Genomic DNA, 17,203 nt, shown 5'->3' on the forward strand with positions numbered 1-17,203 from the left:
AAGAGCGTTTATGAATACGGGGGTAAGGCGGAGAGGCCACAGCGTCTTACACCAGCTTCTTACACGGGCCGTAACGCGCTAGCACAAACGCGTTAGAAACGCGCAGTCTTTCGTTAATGTTGGGTATTTATTGTGATCGTGGTGCCTGTGTCCATGTGCGCTTCACGGCGTAGTGGTTAGTGCCGCGCGTTCGCAAGCGAGGGGTCCCTGGTTCGATTCCGCGCTACGGACACAACTTTCGGAATTATTTTTTCTCATAAAAGTAGACGTGGCTACCTACTACGACGACTACTACTACTACTACAGAGGAGGGACAGACCCACACCCTAAGGAGCTTCGCCCCTAAAACAAAGCGATCATTAAGGGCCGTACACGATGGGTGACGTAGGAGAAAAGGGAGGGCGAAGAAGAGATGTGAACGAGACCCTAGAACGGCGTGGTGGTGTTCGGACGCAAGCGAGCGCCGAAGAAGTTAGCGTCCGCCGGGAGCGGGAGTAAGCCGTCGGGTCGAGGGCCCGAGCTTCCTGACTCCTACCGGCAGAACCTGGTCTGCCTAGCCTCCGGAGCTAGGTTAAGGTGCCACCGCCTGACTGGAGTGAGCTGTCGGGCCACGGGCTCGAGCTTCGAGTTTCCTACAGGCAGAACCTGGACTGCCTAACCTCCTGAACAAGCAGAAGGTCCCCTCTCGTGACAACTGGAGTTCACTCAAGGAGCGACGAGTGCCTTCCTTCGACGACGGCTTGGCGTTCGTCATCGACGCGACCATGTGCCCCAAACTGTTGATGAGCCGCACCCCGCTCTCATTCTACTGTGCTTGTGTAGTCGGACACGCACAACAACTGTAATATTAAAATTGCTGTGACTTTAGCTAATGAGAACCGTGCTTTACAGAGGCAGTGTATACAGTGCTCTTCATTTTTTTATACTTTGTTTATGTCTGTTATGTTTCCGCTTTCTTTGTGTAAATATACATTCTTCGTTCCCTTCTGAGATCAAACGCTCTCATCCATCATTTGAATAGAAAACATGGATAGCGATATTACTTTAAGTCGCTTTCCATAAACGAACCGTGACAAATTGGCGTCCGCGACAGGACGTGAGCGTTTCATACAGTTGTTGTTTTAAAAAAATGAGCACGCGAGAGTTAATGACGCTGCCAGAACGCATGGGGTTGGAAGGAGCGGCACTGCAAGCATGGTTCGATGAGCAAGAGGCGCGAGCGCGCGAGGAACGACCTGCGGAGAGAGAGGCGAAGAAAGACCAGCTGGAACTGGAGGGCCGCAACTTACAGTTGCGTCTTAAAGTCGCAGAAACGGAAGGCCATAGCGCAGAGGCAAGTCAGCGACGCTTGGAACTGGAAGAACGGATGCTTCAACTGCGCCTGAGAGTAGCGGAGACTGGTGCCGCGGAGCAAACGATGGTTGACTCTAGGCTCCAAAGAGGTGCGTCTTAAGTCGTGAATCCGCACAATTTGATACCGGTTTTCAACGAGGACCGAGACGACCTTGACGCCTATCTTAAGAGATTCTAGAGGGTGGCGCCAGGTCAAGACTGGCCTCGGGAAAAGTGGGCAACGGCTCTTAGTTTATGCTTAAGCGACGAAGCTCTGAAAGTATTTGGGCGATTGTCCCCTGATGACTCTCTAGAGTATGACAAAGTTAAGTTGGCATTGCTCCAGCGTTTTCGTTTCATGGCTGAAGGCTACAGGGAGAAATTCCGGAAGAGCAAGCCTCAAGACAACGAAACTGGAAGGCAGTATGCGACAAGGCTTCTCAGCTTTTTCGACCGATGGATAGAAATGTCCCAGACAGGGAGGGACTTTGATTCTGTCCATGATTTAATTGTCGCCGAGAAATTCATGGTCAACTGTCACAGTCAGCTGGCGCTCTTCTTACGAGAGAAGAACTGCAAGACTCTTCAAACCATGGCAGAAGCGGCTGATATTTTCATGGAGGCAAAAAGACTATAGAACTTTCTAATAGTTCGAGATAAGGGAGAAAACACAAGTATAAAGGCGGAAGAAGATAACACGCGTTCACAGGTGGAGATCAGATGCTTCGTTTGTGGGCGTACGGGCCGCAAGGCTTCTGACTGCCGCAATAAGGTAAAGCAACTATATTGCCCATACAGCACATCAAGGCCAGCTAACTCTTGTGTGTTGTTGCCCAAGGACGAGACCAGTCCGCAGCAACCCTCGGATGATTGCGACGCCTTGATTCAAGACGAGGACATCACAAGTACGGTGAAGACGCAACCGCTATCTAGTACACGTCGCATGCCGGTTTTGCCAGGCGAAGTCAATGGAGAAAGAGTTCGCGTCTTAAGGGACACCGGAAGTAATACTTTGGTTGTTCGTCGATCACTCGTGCCATATGAAGCCCTCACTGGCACTACGGCTACTTTGTGGTTGGCGGATGGAAGTAGCATTGTAGTCCCTGAGGCCAAGGTGCAAATTAGGTCTCCCTACTTCTCTGGGACAGTGATTGTCAAGTGTATGACAACACCGGTATACGACGTCATAGTGGGAAATGTACCTGGGTCGCGTGAGGCCAATGACCCAGATGACTCCTGGAAGTTTTCTCCTCGAAATGATTCCAATAAGAGGGAAGTTCACTCTGTGGACGACGGTAACCGGCCAAATTCACTTGTAGTTGGTATAAAAGGCACGAAGAACTTGTAAAGATTGCCATCGGCTATACTTCCATGGCAAATGTCTCATAAGAATTTCCGGGAAGAACAAGAGAAAGACGGGACGCTCGATGTGTGTAGAGCCAGAGTGGGCAAGGAATTTGATGGCAAAGGATCGACAACCTTTTGGTTTGTCATCAAGAAAGTAATTTTATATCGACACTACTTTCTATCCCCTGGCAAAACTTTTCAACAAGCAGTAGTCCCGAAGTCACTCCGAGGCCAAGTGTTGCATTTGGCTCATGAGAATGCCATGTCTGGACACCAGGGTATCAAGAAAACGACGGATCGCGTTCTTGAGGCGTTCTACTGGCCTGGTGTACAAGTCCGCAGATACGTCAGATCCTGTGACGCCTGTCAAAGGACTTCGCCAAAAAGCAAGGTGGGCCAGGTGCCTTTGGGACGGATGCCATTGATCGACATCCCTTTTGAACGTGTGGCGGTTGACATCATTGTACCTCTAACTCCTACTTCTGCAAGCAGCCATCGATATATTCTTACCCTTGTAGATTTTGCGACTCGCTACCCAGATGATGTGCCTTTGACAGCAATCGACTCAGCCACAGTTGCGGAAGGACTCGTCGAGATATTTTCTCCCATTGGCTTCCCACGCGAAGTTCTGTGCGACCAAGCTTCATGTTTTACATCGGAGCACATGAAGGAAGTCAGTGAATTGTTGGCAATCAAGCATCTTAGTTGCACTCCGTATCATCCTATGTGTAACGGGATGGTCGAGAGGTTTAATGGAACCTTGAAACAGATGTTGCGGAAGCTTGTTCAAGAACAGCCAAAATCTTGGGATTGCTTGCTTGCACCTCTTTTGTTTGCATATCGTGAAGCCCCGCAAGCGAGTTCCGCGTTTTCGCCGTTTGAACTCATTTATGGCCGACATATTCGAGGACCTCTGAGCATACTGAAGGAGCTCTGGACTCAGGAGCAAGAAAATGAAGAAATCAAGACGGCATATGGATACGTCCTAGATTTAAGAGAACGTATGGAGAAGACGTTGGATCTGGCACAGCAAAACTTGAGCCGTGCACAGAAGTCGCAAAAGAAGTATTACGACCGCCGCAGCAAACAACGAGAACTCAAAGTTGGCAACCGGGCCCTGATTCTGCTTCCCACAAATAACAACGAATTACTAATGCAGTGGAAAGCACCATCTCAGATCACAGGAAAGAAGAATGACTACGATTATTGGCTGGATCGGGACACAGCAAAAGGCTTTTTCACATCAACATGCTAAAAAAATATGAAGAACGACAGCTGGAAGAGCTTCCTGAAACATCATCTTTTGTGGTGGTCGAGGAAGAGGAGTCCGAGAAGCCATTACCTACCTTTAAGGTCCATGACAGCTGTGGATTTGACTCCGTAACGATCGGACATGGTATCGAGGAGATTCAGCACGCCGAAATGACACAGCCCCTTACTGAGATGACGAAGAATAAAATGACATTGAACAGGGAAAGAGAGGAAGCGTGTGAAACGTCCAAGAAGGCGCTATCCTCTGGACCAATTGTAAAAGTACCTGACCTTGAAAACCCATTTGTGCTCCGCTCAGACGTCTGAGATTCCTGTATGGGCGCTATTCTCATGCAAGACCATGATGGTTTTACACCCTGTGTCGTATGCCAGCCGTCAACTTCAGCCTCGCGAAAAGAGGTACTCCGCCATCGAGCACGAATATTTGGCATTAGTTTGGGCGATCGAGAAATTTCACGTCTTCCTTTATGTAACCTCATTCGTGGTACAAACCGATCACCAGCCCTTACAGTATCTCTTAAAAGCCAAGCACTTGAACAGCCGAATGTTGCGGTGGAGCCTTGCATTACAAGGATATTCGTTTAGGGTATAGCACATTAAAGGCTCTGAAAATGTTGATGCGGATTATATGAGTCGGCTATGAAATTGTCATCTTGTAAATGTTGCCTCGTGACCACTCGACTGTGGAGTTTTTTTGTCTGTGCTTTTCTTAACAAAGTAGTGTCCATGTCGCATACTGAAGTGCAGTTTATTTTTCTCCGAAAAACAAGCTTTTTAAAAAGGGGGACTCTTGTGACAGTGCACTACGCCAGTGTAGTAGATAAAGAGAGCGGTGCGGTGAAGACAAGATTGACAGCGAATGGGTGCGGCAAAGACAACATGGAGAGCAAGAAGCCGACGACGAAGAAGCGACGCGCGCGAAATTTTACGCGCCGTCAAAACAAAATACTAAAAAGAAAGCGACCATTAATGGCAGTACACGATGGGTGACGTAGGAGAAAAGGGAGGACGAAGAAGAGATGTTAACGAGACCATAGAACGGCGTGGTGGTGTTCGGACGCAAGCGAGCGCCGAAGAAGTCAGCGTCCGCCGGAAGCGAGAGTAAGCCGTCGGGTCGAGGGCCCGAGCTTCCAGACTCCTACCGGCAGAACCTGGTCTGCCTAGCCTCCGGAGCTAGGGCAATGTCCCACCGCCTGACTGGAGTGAGCTGTCGGGCCACGGAATCGAGCTTCCAGTTTCCTACAGGCAGAACCTGGACTGCCTCACCTCCTGAACAAGCAGGTCCCCTCTCGTGACAACTGGAGTTTGCTCAAGGAGCGAACAGTGCCTTCCTTCAACGACGGCTCGGCGTTACTCATCGACGCGACCATGTGCCCCAAACTGTTGGTGAGCCGCACCCCAATCTCATTCTACTGTGCTTGTGTAGTCGGACACGCACAACAACTGTAATATTAGAATTGCTGTGACTTTAGCTAATGAGAACCGTGCTTGACAGAAGCAGTGTATACAGTGCACTTCTTTATCCTTTGTTTGTCTGTGTTATGTTTGCACTTTATTTATGTAAATATACATTCTTCGTTCCCTTCTGAGATCAAACGCTCTCATCCTTCATTTGAATAGAAAACATTGATAGCGATATTACTTTAAGTCGCTTTCCATAAACGAACCGTGACAATGACAAAGCGTCTTGACTGCTCGTGGAAGAAAGCGACGCAGAAAAAGCTGTGGCTTGTGTATACAGCGAACAGGGATAGTCGCCTGTGAACCATGCGAACGCTCAAGACGAGGCCGTTGAGCGCCTCGTTAGCGGTTGCTTCAGGCGTATATTTCGCATCATCGAATGCAGAAACCACCACGGTCGACACATATGCAGAAGATATACGTCGTCTGAGCCCTACGTGGCGACTAATAGAAAACCCGTCGATGCTAGCAGAGCTGCCCAGTGAAGAGGACGCATGACGAAACTGTAGCGCGGGGAACACCACCCGTTTCAGTGTCGTCGGTGAACCGCTTCACGAAGCGATCGCTCGCAAGTTGAGTTAAAGCCTAAACTTAAATATACAAACAAGCAATAAATTACCAGGGACACAGCAAAATATTCCTAACTCAAACATTGATAGTTCACAGTAAACTCTTTAAAATCAGTTAGGGGTAATTTCCATACCAGAGAGTAGATGTTTTTAAATATACCGTTCTATGCATCTTGATTTGTTTAGAGATTTGGAATTTACTATCAAATACGTGCTTCTCTTTCAATAAATTGACTTTTCTAAAAAGGAGTCCGTACCTTTCGTGTTAGGATAGTTTCCATGTCTTGATGTGTGTCCAGAACTGTAGCTGCCGTCATATAACCAAGTAAGGCGCATGCGAATCCCGGTGGCGGCAGGCATCGTCTCCATCGTTTCCACACGAGCAGCAACAGAATTACCTGCAAAATTTTCGCATTTCTCTCAGTTTGTACATGTGCAGAAGGCATCAACACATATTATTAAGGACGGCTGACCTTCATAATGCAGCCCGCCTCCTATTTTTATGGTTGTACTTCTGGAAATTCCAGGCTTTTCATTATACTCGTATTCACTGCTTCTCGTGTGCACGCCGATATTGATATCCACGAGCAGCAGTCACAAAAGCTTCCACAATCACTACTTTATCATTATTGTTTGGAAAGAACTACGAGTTTAGCTGGTCTCAGTTTACTCACAAGGCAACTTCCTGGTTTATATTGGTGAAACTTACATTAATACCACTCGCATCATGCCCGTTTAAGTTAATGCAGTAATTACCCTAGAGCAACTATTGCTGCTAATAAGCAAACTGATTTCTACACCAGGTTGCTTGCTTCAGCGTTTTCATATTATATGTTAGCGGTATGTGGTGGTTTTAACATTTCTATACGCTAATATCGTAAAAAAATAGTTTCTTGTTGCAATTTCCTATGACACATCAACACCACATCTCCACGTTGTCTAGGACATTTCCACAATGCGGACGCCCTAATGTAGTCACAATAGAATTAAATCTGTCCCTATCTTGAGGTATTTCTCGTGACTGCTAATGGATCCTGACATTGCTCAGTCATTTAGTTCAGCCACTGCCATCATTCCGGCTGTAAAATTTTGAAGATGTATTGCTATTCTCACTGTATGACCATGCAAGCTGAACAAATTCTAAGAGTAGCTGGTCCTTCAACACCGTGTAAATAAAATTAAGAAAGAACATATAAATAAGGAACAACACCTAGTCCGCTTTTTATTCTGCCAGAGAGAGTAGTTTCAGAAAAGTTCAAATTCTTTTCGCGCTCGAAAGTTCTTCAGAAGAGATCCGGAATAAATACTGCAAATAAGCAACCAATGCTCATATCATAAGGATGGAGTGCCTTATATTACAACGGTAAACGTTCCGGGTTACATAAACGTGCAGCAAAGCTCAAATGAGAACAGAGTAGAAGTCGGTGGCCACTGGAAGCATTATCCGTAGGAGCATAAATTCGGCATCAACTAGCCGGGCTTGTAAGACAGAAATCAGCCTTCGAGAGAAACCTGATTTCATGCCAGTGCACTCCTTTTCATGCTTAGCGAGCAACGATGTGGAAGCTAAGCAAGAAATTTGGTCAATACGGTTAATCAGTGCGCAGATTTTGGTCGAGTGGTTTACACACGCAGCGCGCTCGATCCGCGCGAGAATGCGCGTGAGGCTTTTGCAACGGGCCGCAAATGAATGATCCAAATTAACATAACAGCCGCACCTCACGGTTTCTTGCTTTATAAGGATAGACTTTTTTCATTTAATGCTGAAACTAAGTAGAAAAGAGCTATCCATAATTGGCGGCGAAAAAAATGGAGTACTTGCTGGTGGGCACGCGTCAACTACAAACGGTATCTCTATCCTTTTACAATATTGCACGCGATGTATGAAATGGAGTATCACCCTCATCAGCCTATTTTTATGTCCACTACGCGACGAAGGCCTCTCCCAGCGATCTCCAATTACGCCTGATTCCAACTTGCACCTGGAAATTTTCTCATTTCATTACCATACCAAATTTTCTGCCATTCTCGACTGTGTTTCCCTTCTCCCGCACTTAATCTCTAACCCTAATGATCAAACGGTTATCTACCCTACGCATTACATTGCCTTCATGTCTTAAAGCGAAGCCTTCCTTGCCTCTTTTTAGAGCGATAACTCTACTACATCAAGTACAAACTCAGAAAACGCCTGGTTCCGTAATTGTGACCTTCAAGGTCAGCCAAGGTCAAATTTGGACTTAGCCTGCCACTACCGGCGGCTCGCGGGCCTTGTCTTCAAAGCGATCTGCGATGTGTACAAAGTGCGCCGAGTGCTGGTGGCTTCGCGTGCGCTGTGCTTTCGACGCTTAGTTCGCGTCGAAGCGAGACGCAGCATGAAGGTTAATTCGCTTGCTGCTGCTACCGCACCGAGCAGCGTCTGTGTGTTGTCTTGTGGTGCAATTGTAGATGCGGTAGTTGCTGACGGCACCGAGCAGCTTCTGTGTCCTTTCCGAAAGCAAGCAAAACCGTGCTAATGCTCGACAAACTTCGTTAAACCACGTTAAACCTCGGCAATATTTTTTGCTGCTACTTTCTGGCTCGCCGCATCGGGAAGGGGTCAGGGGTATTCAAAACGTACATAATGTACATGGTAGGGATGCGGAGATCTCTGGAGCTTTCTCGTCATTGCCACAATGCCACCCGCCGTGGTTTCTAAGCGACTACGGTGTTGGGCTGCTAAGCACGGAGTCACAGGATCAAATTCCGGCCACAGCGGCCGCATTTCGATGTGGGCGAAGTGCGACAACTCCCATGTGCTTAGTTAGATTCAGGTGCATGTTAAAGAACCCCAGGTTGTCCAAAATATGCCGTACCACTACGGCGTGCCTCATAATCAGATCATGGCTGTGGCACGTAAAACCACATAATGTTTTCTTTTTTGTCACAATGCCCCCTGGAACTCCCTGGCCATCGACACAATGCCCTCTGGACGGCTATAACTAAACGTTAGCCCCCCACAAATACATGTCACAAGTTGCAACGCTTACTTTTGTACTCACGTACAACAGCCCAGAAAAGAGATAGTAGGCAGACAGAGGAGACGAGGAATGCGTAACGCCAACACCCTGACGACACCGGTGCATAATCGCCACTCTTTGCTCGTTGCAGCTTGCATACACGGCATCATCGCGGGCGAAGGGGAAGGCACCGTCAGAAAGCATGCTTCGTTTAGGGTCTCTTAAATAAAAGAAATGGTACTACTAGACATGGCCACACTTGCGGACAAACTGTAAAAAATTTAATTTAAGGTGTGATACGGCACGTTTTTCTATTTCTGAAAAATAAACACCCTGCAAGTTTGTGCATGCGGACAACTGAGGCATGGCGTCCAGACGCAAAGCCGCACTAAAACAACGCAGCATCCAGACAACAAGCAAGCGGCTGTCCAGCAAATCCACATTTCAGCCACGATGCCATACGCCCATCTCAGCGAATGACATTGCTAACTTTCTCGCAGGCTATGTACAATGGCGCACAACAAGGCCTCCAGCAAACACGTCTGGTTGTGTGGTACTATGTAGACAAACACAAGTGGTACAGTATTAAGTGTTACTCAAGGTTACATTTAACATACAATCACGACTGTCGTGGGCCGTGAACATCACCGCCAAATATCGTCAATGAACGGAAACCACGTTACATCGATTCCCACTGTGTGGGATCTGTATGTTTTTTTTTGTTTCTTAATATCAACTAGAATAGCGGCTATCACCATTTTTATCTGATCCACACAGCTCTCTTGTATCTTAATGTTACGACTAACATTGTTCGTTCCAGGGCTCTTTGCGGGTCTTTGTGAATTTATTATCCTTAAATGTTCTCGAGCTTCTTTGTCAACCTCCAAGTCTGTGCCCCATGTGTTACCACCGGTAGAATTCAATGACTGTACATTCTGCTTTTCAAGCACAGCGGTGTGCTCTAGGCAGGATTTGGTAATTGCCAGCTGTATGCACTCAAGCCCAATTTCCTCCTCATGGTGAGGGTCACCTGTGAGTAATCGATCTAAATAAACGCACTCTAGCACAGACTAGTGTCCGACTGGCGATCATGAATTCTTGTTTCCTTGCCCAGCTATTGAACATTACATTCTTGTTCAGCATATAATATTCAACACTACTTTTACACTTTCTCGGTTAAGGTCCTCAATCATTTGCTGCAATTCATCCCCAATGTTACTGAACAGGACAATTCCATTTGCAAACCGGGATTGCTGAGTTATTTGTGGTTGATCCTCACTCCTAAGTCTTCTCAGTCTAATAGCTTGAACACTTTTAGACATGCACTGAATAGAATTGGAGAGATTTTCTCCTGGAGAGGGAAATTTCGCGCTATCATTTCCGTGGCATGCACCACCGTTGTGGGGTTCCTTGAGGGCAAGGCGACGCTGACGCGGCCCTTCGCTGACGCTTGGCCTCAACATCGCACTCCCTCAATCGGGGTTCACGGCTCTTCGCTGACGTTTGGCCTGAGCTTCGGAAGCCCTCACGCTAGAATCGGCACGTCGACGACGAGCCCTTTCTCGAGCGAGTTCAATCTGAATAGATATCCAGAAAATTGCTTCAAGATTAAATCTGTCCGTCACGTAACACAATCAATGGCTCATACCCCCGTAAACGCGGCCTCCCCATACGACGACAGAAGAGAAGTGAAATTCTACGCAAGAGTAATAAGCGGCAACGTAGCCGGCTATGGAAGCAGACAACGCCGACTAAAGCGGCAGCAGTGGCACAAGCGCGTGCCGAGCACTAGTGCCAACCGAGGGGCGCCAACGAGCCAGCTGCGGAAGAAAACGACGACGCTCGAGCGAATGCTGATGGTGATAATTTTGTGTGCACAGGGACGCCACCGAAATATGTGAGTTAAAACAAGTTTCGCTTGAATAAATTAAATAGCCAATAAGAATACAGCTAACGGTGAGCATACAAGAAAGGACAGTTAACGCTCAAAGCTAGCCCATCACTTGAACACAGACACACAAACAAGCACGCAAACACAAAAATTATAACCTGTCGCAAAATACACAACAGTTCAATAACTTCTCAGCACTATCCCCTACTCTAAAGCAATAGCGTGTTGCGTACACGCCGGTAACTTACGCATGACAATGCCAGCGCAAAATTGCCCGTGACTGCCATCATCGTCGCTGCGGTCACATTGTCCATGTCCGTCGCTAGCAGCGTCAAAGCTCCTCTCGCAGCTCCAAGGGACGCCGTCAGTAGAAGTAGTACCTGCGGTGCAAGAAAGAGTTTGTGTTTTACGTTTAGTTAAAATATGTACGAAGTAACGATCGCACTTTCAGGTGAGGCAGCCCACTGTTACTTCACTCATATACCCATATACCTATATAAGTACTGCGCCACATTCATGTCATTAGGCAGCGAACGTTCCTGCAAACATTCAAAGGAGCTGCAAAAGAAACTAGCAGGGCGTCATCTTATGTTAACCAAAATACCAGCTTAAACAAAATGCGATCTCTTGTGCTTAATACGTCGCAAGCTCACTCATGATTCGGCTTAAGCGGACTCACATCGAACTCTGAGATTTGAGAGAAACCGGTTTAGAAAAATTCCGGTGAGTTTAGCCCAAGTGATCCCGGCGAGGTATTATTATGGTGAGTTTTAGCTTGTGTGAGCCCCGCTGAGCACAATTTTACTGAGTACGAATCCGAGTGAGCTTGGCTGAGTAGTATTTCGGGTAGTATTAGGTCGAATGAGGGGCCCTACGCAAAAATATATTGCGCCAGTAAGTTAATTAGTTAGGTAAGGTGTTCTGGCGCAAAATCAACTAAGGCTATGATGCGCCATGCACAAGATGAAAATATATCATTTGATGAAAGTGCTTCAAGCAACAAAGATCATTACTTTAAAATTTGTTTAAGAAACCTGTTTCATCTAAAAACTTAGACAACTTAGACAGAGATACAAGTGCGCTTTCAGCTAGTATCAGGGAGGGATGAAGTGGTGTTAGTGTTTTGTAAAGTTCATAAAATAATTTCTGTCTTCTTTCGTCCAACTCCGGACATGTTATTAAAATGTGATTCGCAGTTATTCTTGGCATTGATCACAAACCGCTTGTTCTTCATCTTTAAATAAAAAGTTATGCGTGATATGTGCGTGTCCGATGCGAACGCGACATAGAATGACTTCCATGAAACGTTCGCGGTGGTATGATGGCTTCCACTCCGGCAGTATGGGCTTTACTCTTTGTAGCTTGTTGCTTACTTGACAGCCCCAATCCTGTTGCCACTTTGAGGTGATCGCAGCACGGACCACCCGAACACAGTTTTTGAAGGAAAGATTTATTTGTGTAATTTTTTCACGGGCATCCATTCCTGCGCATTCGTCCGCCTTTTCATTTTTCGGGATTCCCACGTGGCTTGGAACCCAACCGAGACGAATTACTCTACCATGACTTTCGCTTTTGCCGAGCATTCTCAGGATGCAGCCGAGGAAAGGTTCTCACTCTGATTTTCTATGGGGGGGTATTAAGTGAACTGAGGGAATCTGTAGTCAGCGGCTTTTTACACCGTAAGCTGTTATAGGCTCACTTTAATAGCCGTTTAGGGCCGCGATGATGCCACCGACACTGTAAATTTGCTGCCACCTTAACTAGATGGCGCTAACATACTGACGGACGCTCGGGATCACGTTGATTGCGCTATATTGGGCGCGTTGCAATGGGAGCGAATGTGACAGCCGTAGTTGCATTGTCGGCCGCTTGGCTGGGCTGAACGGCGCTAGCCATCGGCGATGGAACGCGTCGGCTTGCACGCGCGACGGTGTCACAAGCGCGTTCCTAACGCATTCATTCAAATTATTAGGTGGTACTGTCGAAAAGCTCGTCTAGCTTACGCTGTGACTGTGCTGCGTGTGCCGCGCAGGCCTGGCATTTTTTATAATCTCCTGTTACTATTTTTTCCAGTGCCATAAGCAGGGCGTATACTTCGGCGGTAAAAACCGAATCAAGCTCTGGCAACCTAAGACCGTGTTCCCAGTGTTCCAAAACGACTGCGCTTCCGACATGTTCATTTATCTTGGAACCGTCAGTGTAAATTCGATGTAGTCACTGTATTTTTCTCGTAATTCTGAGAAATGATGATGTATGGGGTTTTTTTGGCGCAAGGGCCAGATATGACCAAAGAGCGCCATACACGTGGTGACGAGTTTCCAATCAATTATTCATGAAATAAAGCAATGTACTGTGAATGAATGGTGTTAAGTGGCTGTAAATAGGCCTAAAATCAGTCACTGTAACTTGCGTAATATATATATAACTATTAAAATGATGACAATGACCGGAGCAATGACCATGGATGGTGTGTTCTGAAGTGATAATGTAAAAACGTGTACGTGAAAGTAGCACCGGTGCCTCAACAAGACCCTTGAACGCAAGGGCTGAGAGGCACGTGCTCTACAATAATGCTGTCGCAGCAGCAGCCTCTGAAGAGAGGATGTGCTACAAATGTAGGGGGCTGATGACTCTCAATGTTCCGGCATCTTCAAGAAACTTTAAAACTAACCTGTGATCAAAGAACGGTTCTGTGCCCAAAAGCATTGCTGAGTGTAGAGGAACGTGTTGTTTGTATGCTAAGGGGAAGTATTTCTTTCTTTGAGGCTCTAATTCCTTGCACTCTGTTAGGACATGGATTACAGTTAGCGTCTCGCCACATTCGCTACAGGAAAGGGGTTCGTTACCAGTCAACAGGTGAGAGTGCGTGCCATACGTGTGGCCAATCCTAAGGCGGCAAAGAGTAACTTCGGTTTGTCGTGTTTTCGTAGTGGGTGGCCAATTCCCTAATTGTGGTTTGATGGCGTGAAGTTTATTTCTTGTTTCAGCATCCCATGAGTGCTGCCAATAGCTCCTAAGGCTTTTGCGCAAGAAATGCTTCAAATCTACTGCAGGAACAGCTGTACAGGATGTGTTCCCCTTTCTTACAAGGGAAACGGCAGTTTTATCTGCAAGCATGTTGCCCTCAATACCTCTGTGGCCTGGTACCCAGCATGTTGTGACACGTTGGTTAGACATCTATGCTGCGTACAGCACTGAATAGAGCTCACTGAGCACAGGATTTTTGTGTTTACGAGGAGAGATTAATGCCTTTGCTACGCTTAAAGAGTCAGTGAATATAACAGATTTTTGAAGCTTTGTTTTCATTATATTGTTGCACGCACGCGTGAGTGAGAAGAACGATGACCGGTGAACGTGCTTGCGGTCCCGGGTTGAAAGAGAAGAGGACGACGTTGAGTTGATCAACCAGCTGACCGCTCTTGCGCTCACCTTCGCGACCTACAATAAACGGCCCCCTTCATCCGTAAGGGTGATAAACGGTCTCCTTCGCGCGTAACAGAGTGGTGGAAGTGCTGGGTACGCGCTCACAACAACGGAAGCGTCACTGCTGCAGCTTCGTCGAAGCCGTCGACTTGCCGGCCTCCCGCCATCTGCCGTGACCGTCTTCGACATGCCTGAAGAAGGAGCCGCTCCGAGGGCAGCGCCTAGCAGTCCACTGCAATACTACCGAGTTCCACCCACATTCGGAGGAAAAGCGGGAGAAGATGCCGACGAGTGGCTCGTCCATTACAAACGGGTGAGCAAGTCCAACGGGTGGGATTCAACCGCTCAGCTCATCAACGTGGTGTTCTCCCTGACCGACACCGCACTCGTGTGGTACGAGAACCACGAGGACACGCTTACGACGTGGGAACTTTTTGTTGAAGAGCTCAAGGCGTGTTTTGGGGACTCAGTCGCCAAAAAGAAGCGTGCTGAGCAGACACTGTCGCAACGGGCACAACTACCAGGTGAGACATGCACCACGTACATTGAAGAAGTTTTAAAGCTGTGCAAGGTGGTCAGTGCCCGCATGTCCGAAGAAGATAAAGTAGGACATTTGCTGAAGGGAGTGGCTGAGGACGTGTACAATTTTCTCATCGGTAAAGAAAGCCTAAGTTCCGTGTCCGACGTCATTCGGCATTGCAGAACCTTTGAAACGAAGAAGATGCGTCGGATTACGCCAAAGTTTGGTCGGTTGGCAAAAGTTACGACGGTTGCCAGTGTGGACACGAGCCCTTGCCTCGACCTTCCTTCGACCATCCGACAGATTGTCCGCGAGGAACTTTCCCGCCGCGAAGAGATGTCGCGTCCAACAGCTAACCACCATGACATGTACACGTCGCGTGAGGCTATGACTGCGCCACATTCGGCCCCTTGGCAACCAATGGTTAGCGCAGCGGCCGTAGAGTACAGCGCGGCCCCACAGTCTCGGATGACAACACGCTCTCCGACTCCGCGCTATGACCGACGCGCTCAGCACACGCCTTCTCGACGCCCGATGTATCGTCATGACACACGCCATGAACCAGCCCACTACACAAGGGAAAATGACAATGTTCGGTTCATCGACGAACAACCAAGGTTTCGACCTCCCCCGGTATGTTACTCTTGCGGTGTCCCGGGTCATATCTCTCGGTTTTGCAACCAGCGTATGACCACGTGGTATGGCCAGCAGCCCTCAGAGTTTTCACGGCCCTCCGAACGGCCCCATGGTGTCCCGTGGCCAGCACACACATCGTCTGGCGACGAGTATTGGCCGCGCAGCTCCCGGAATCGCTCCCCGGCATCTGACAGGAGTTTGACGCCCCCACCGCGTCCTCGTGCTTCCCGTTCTCCCTCACCACTGCGTCGCACCACGTCCCCTTCGTCACCGGAAAACTAGCTAGCGCGGCCGATGGAGGTGAGGTCGCTGGAGATGTGCTACTGACAGAAATACCTCCTGTGGTGATGCTGAAAAACAAAGTGCGCGTTTTTGTGGATAATGTGCCTGTGATGGCTCTGGTGGACACAGGCGCAACAATTTCTGTTATGAGTGTCTCTTTTAAAGACGTGTTAGGGCGAAAAGTCATGTTCAGATGGGACGAAGCTTCAAGGTTCTGTGGAGTGAGTGGCGAGCCGTTGCGACCTATTGGTGTGTGTAGTGCTGACGTGTTTTTGGGAGGCCATGTTATTACGACAGAGTTTGTGATTATTCCTCGGTCGACCCATGATGTTATTCTTGGCATGGACTTCTTGCGGGAGTGTGGTGCCACTGTTGACTGCCGCACAGGGAAGGTATTCATAAGTGGTAGGATGACGTCGGCCCTCCTGGAAAACCCTGTAGATCACGAAACAACCCTGTGTGTTTGTGGCGATACGGTCGTACCTGCATCATCTACCGTTTGTGTTCCCGTTGTCTGTTGCGGCGCCGATTCTGACAGCTTCGATGCTACCGTAGAACCGATGCACATGAACTGTCTGAAGAAGAATGTGTTGGTTCCACATTGTGTGGTGTCGATCGAAGGCGGACGCGCTGGCTTGTGGATCGTAAACTGTTCTGCGGAGCCCGTGATACTACCAGATGGCTTGAAATTAGCCTTCGTCCGGGAACACGCGTATTTATCTGTGGCTGAACTTACAGAAGTACCGCAAAATCCTGATGGCCACAGTTCGGAAACGGCCCTTTTGTCCATGATAAATAAATCTCTCAGCACGAGTAAACGCCGAACGTTAGTGGGTGTGCTTTCGAAGCACGTCTCGGTATTCGACTTTGCGCAGAAGGACAAAATACCTGTAATCCCCGCGTCACGAACCCGCCATACCATCAACACGGGTTCAGCAAATCCGATTAGACAAAAGCCATATCGCGTTTCACCATCGGAGCGCCAGATTATCAACGACCAAGTGCATGAAATGATGAAAAAAAGGAGTCATACAAGAGTCAGCGAGTCCGTGGGCAGCTCCAGTGATTCTTGTTAAAAAGAAAGATGGATCTTGGAGATTTTGCGTCGACTATCGCCGATTGAATGCTGTAACAAAAAAGGACGTGTACCCACTCCCACGTATTGATGACTCAATCGACTGCCTTCATTCTGCCTCTTACTTTTCCTCAGTAGACTTACGATCCGGCTATTGGCAAATTCCGATGCACCCTGAAGACAAGGAAAAGACTGCCTTTGTAACCTCTGACGGGCTCTTTGAATTTAATGTGATGCCATTTGGACTGTGCAACGCTCCGGCAACTTTCGAGAGATTTATGGACACTATTCTGCGCGGGTTGAAGTGGAACATCTGCATGTGCTACCTCGACGACGTCGTCATCTTTGGCCGCACCTTCAGCGAACACAACTCGCGTCTGGATATCGTCCTGAACTGCA

General features: G+C 48.0%; 1 protein-coding gene across 1 annotated transcript in view; it reads right to left on the minus strand.

The window, feature by feature from the left end:
* Window positions 1-17,203, minus strand: part of LOC119444327 (ATP-binding cassette sub-family C member 3-like) — a 321,860-nt gene that overhangs the window by 253,457 nt on the left and 51,200 nt on the right. Inside the window, exons 3-4 of the mRNA XM_049663273.1 lie at window positions 11,117-11,248; window positions 6,239-6,379 (exon numbers count right to left, since the gene is read on the minus strand). The gene's annotated coding sequence lies outside the window, so the exon portion shown is untranslated. The remainder of the gene's footprint in view (window positions 1-6,238; window positions 6,380-11,116; window positions 11,249-17,203) is intronic.

The sequence above is a fragment of the Dermacentor silvarum genome, chromosome 3, assembly GCF_013339745.2.
Source record: "Dermacentor silvarum isolate Dsil-2018 chromosome 3, BIME_Dsil_1.4, whole genome shotgun sequence".
Classification (NCBI taxonomy): domain Eukaryota; kingdom Metazoa; phylum Arthropoda; class Arachnida; order Ixodida; family Ixodidae; genus Dermacentor; species Dermacentor silvarum.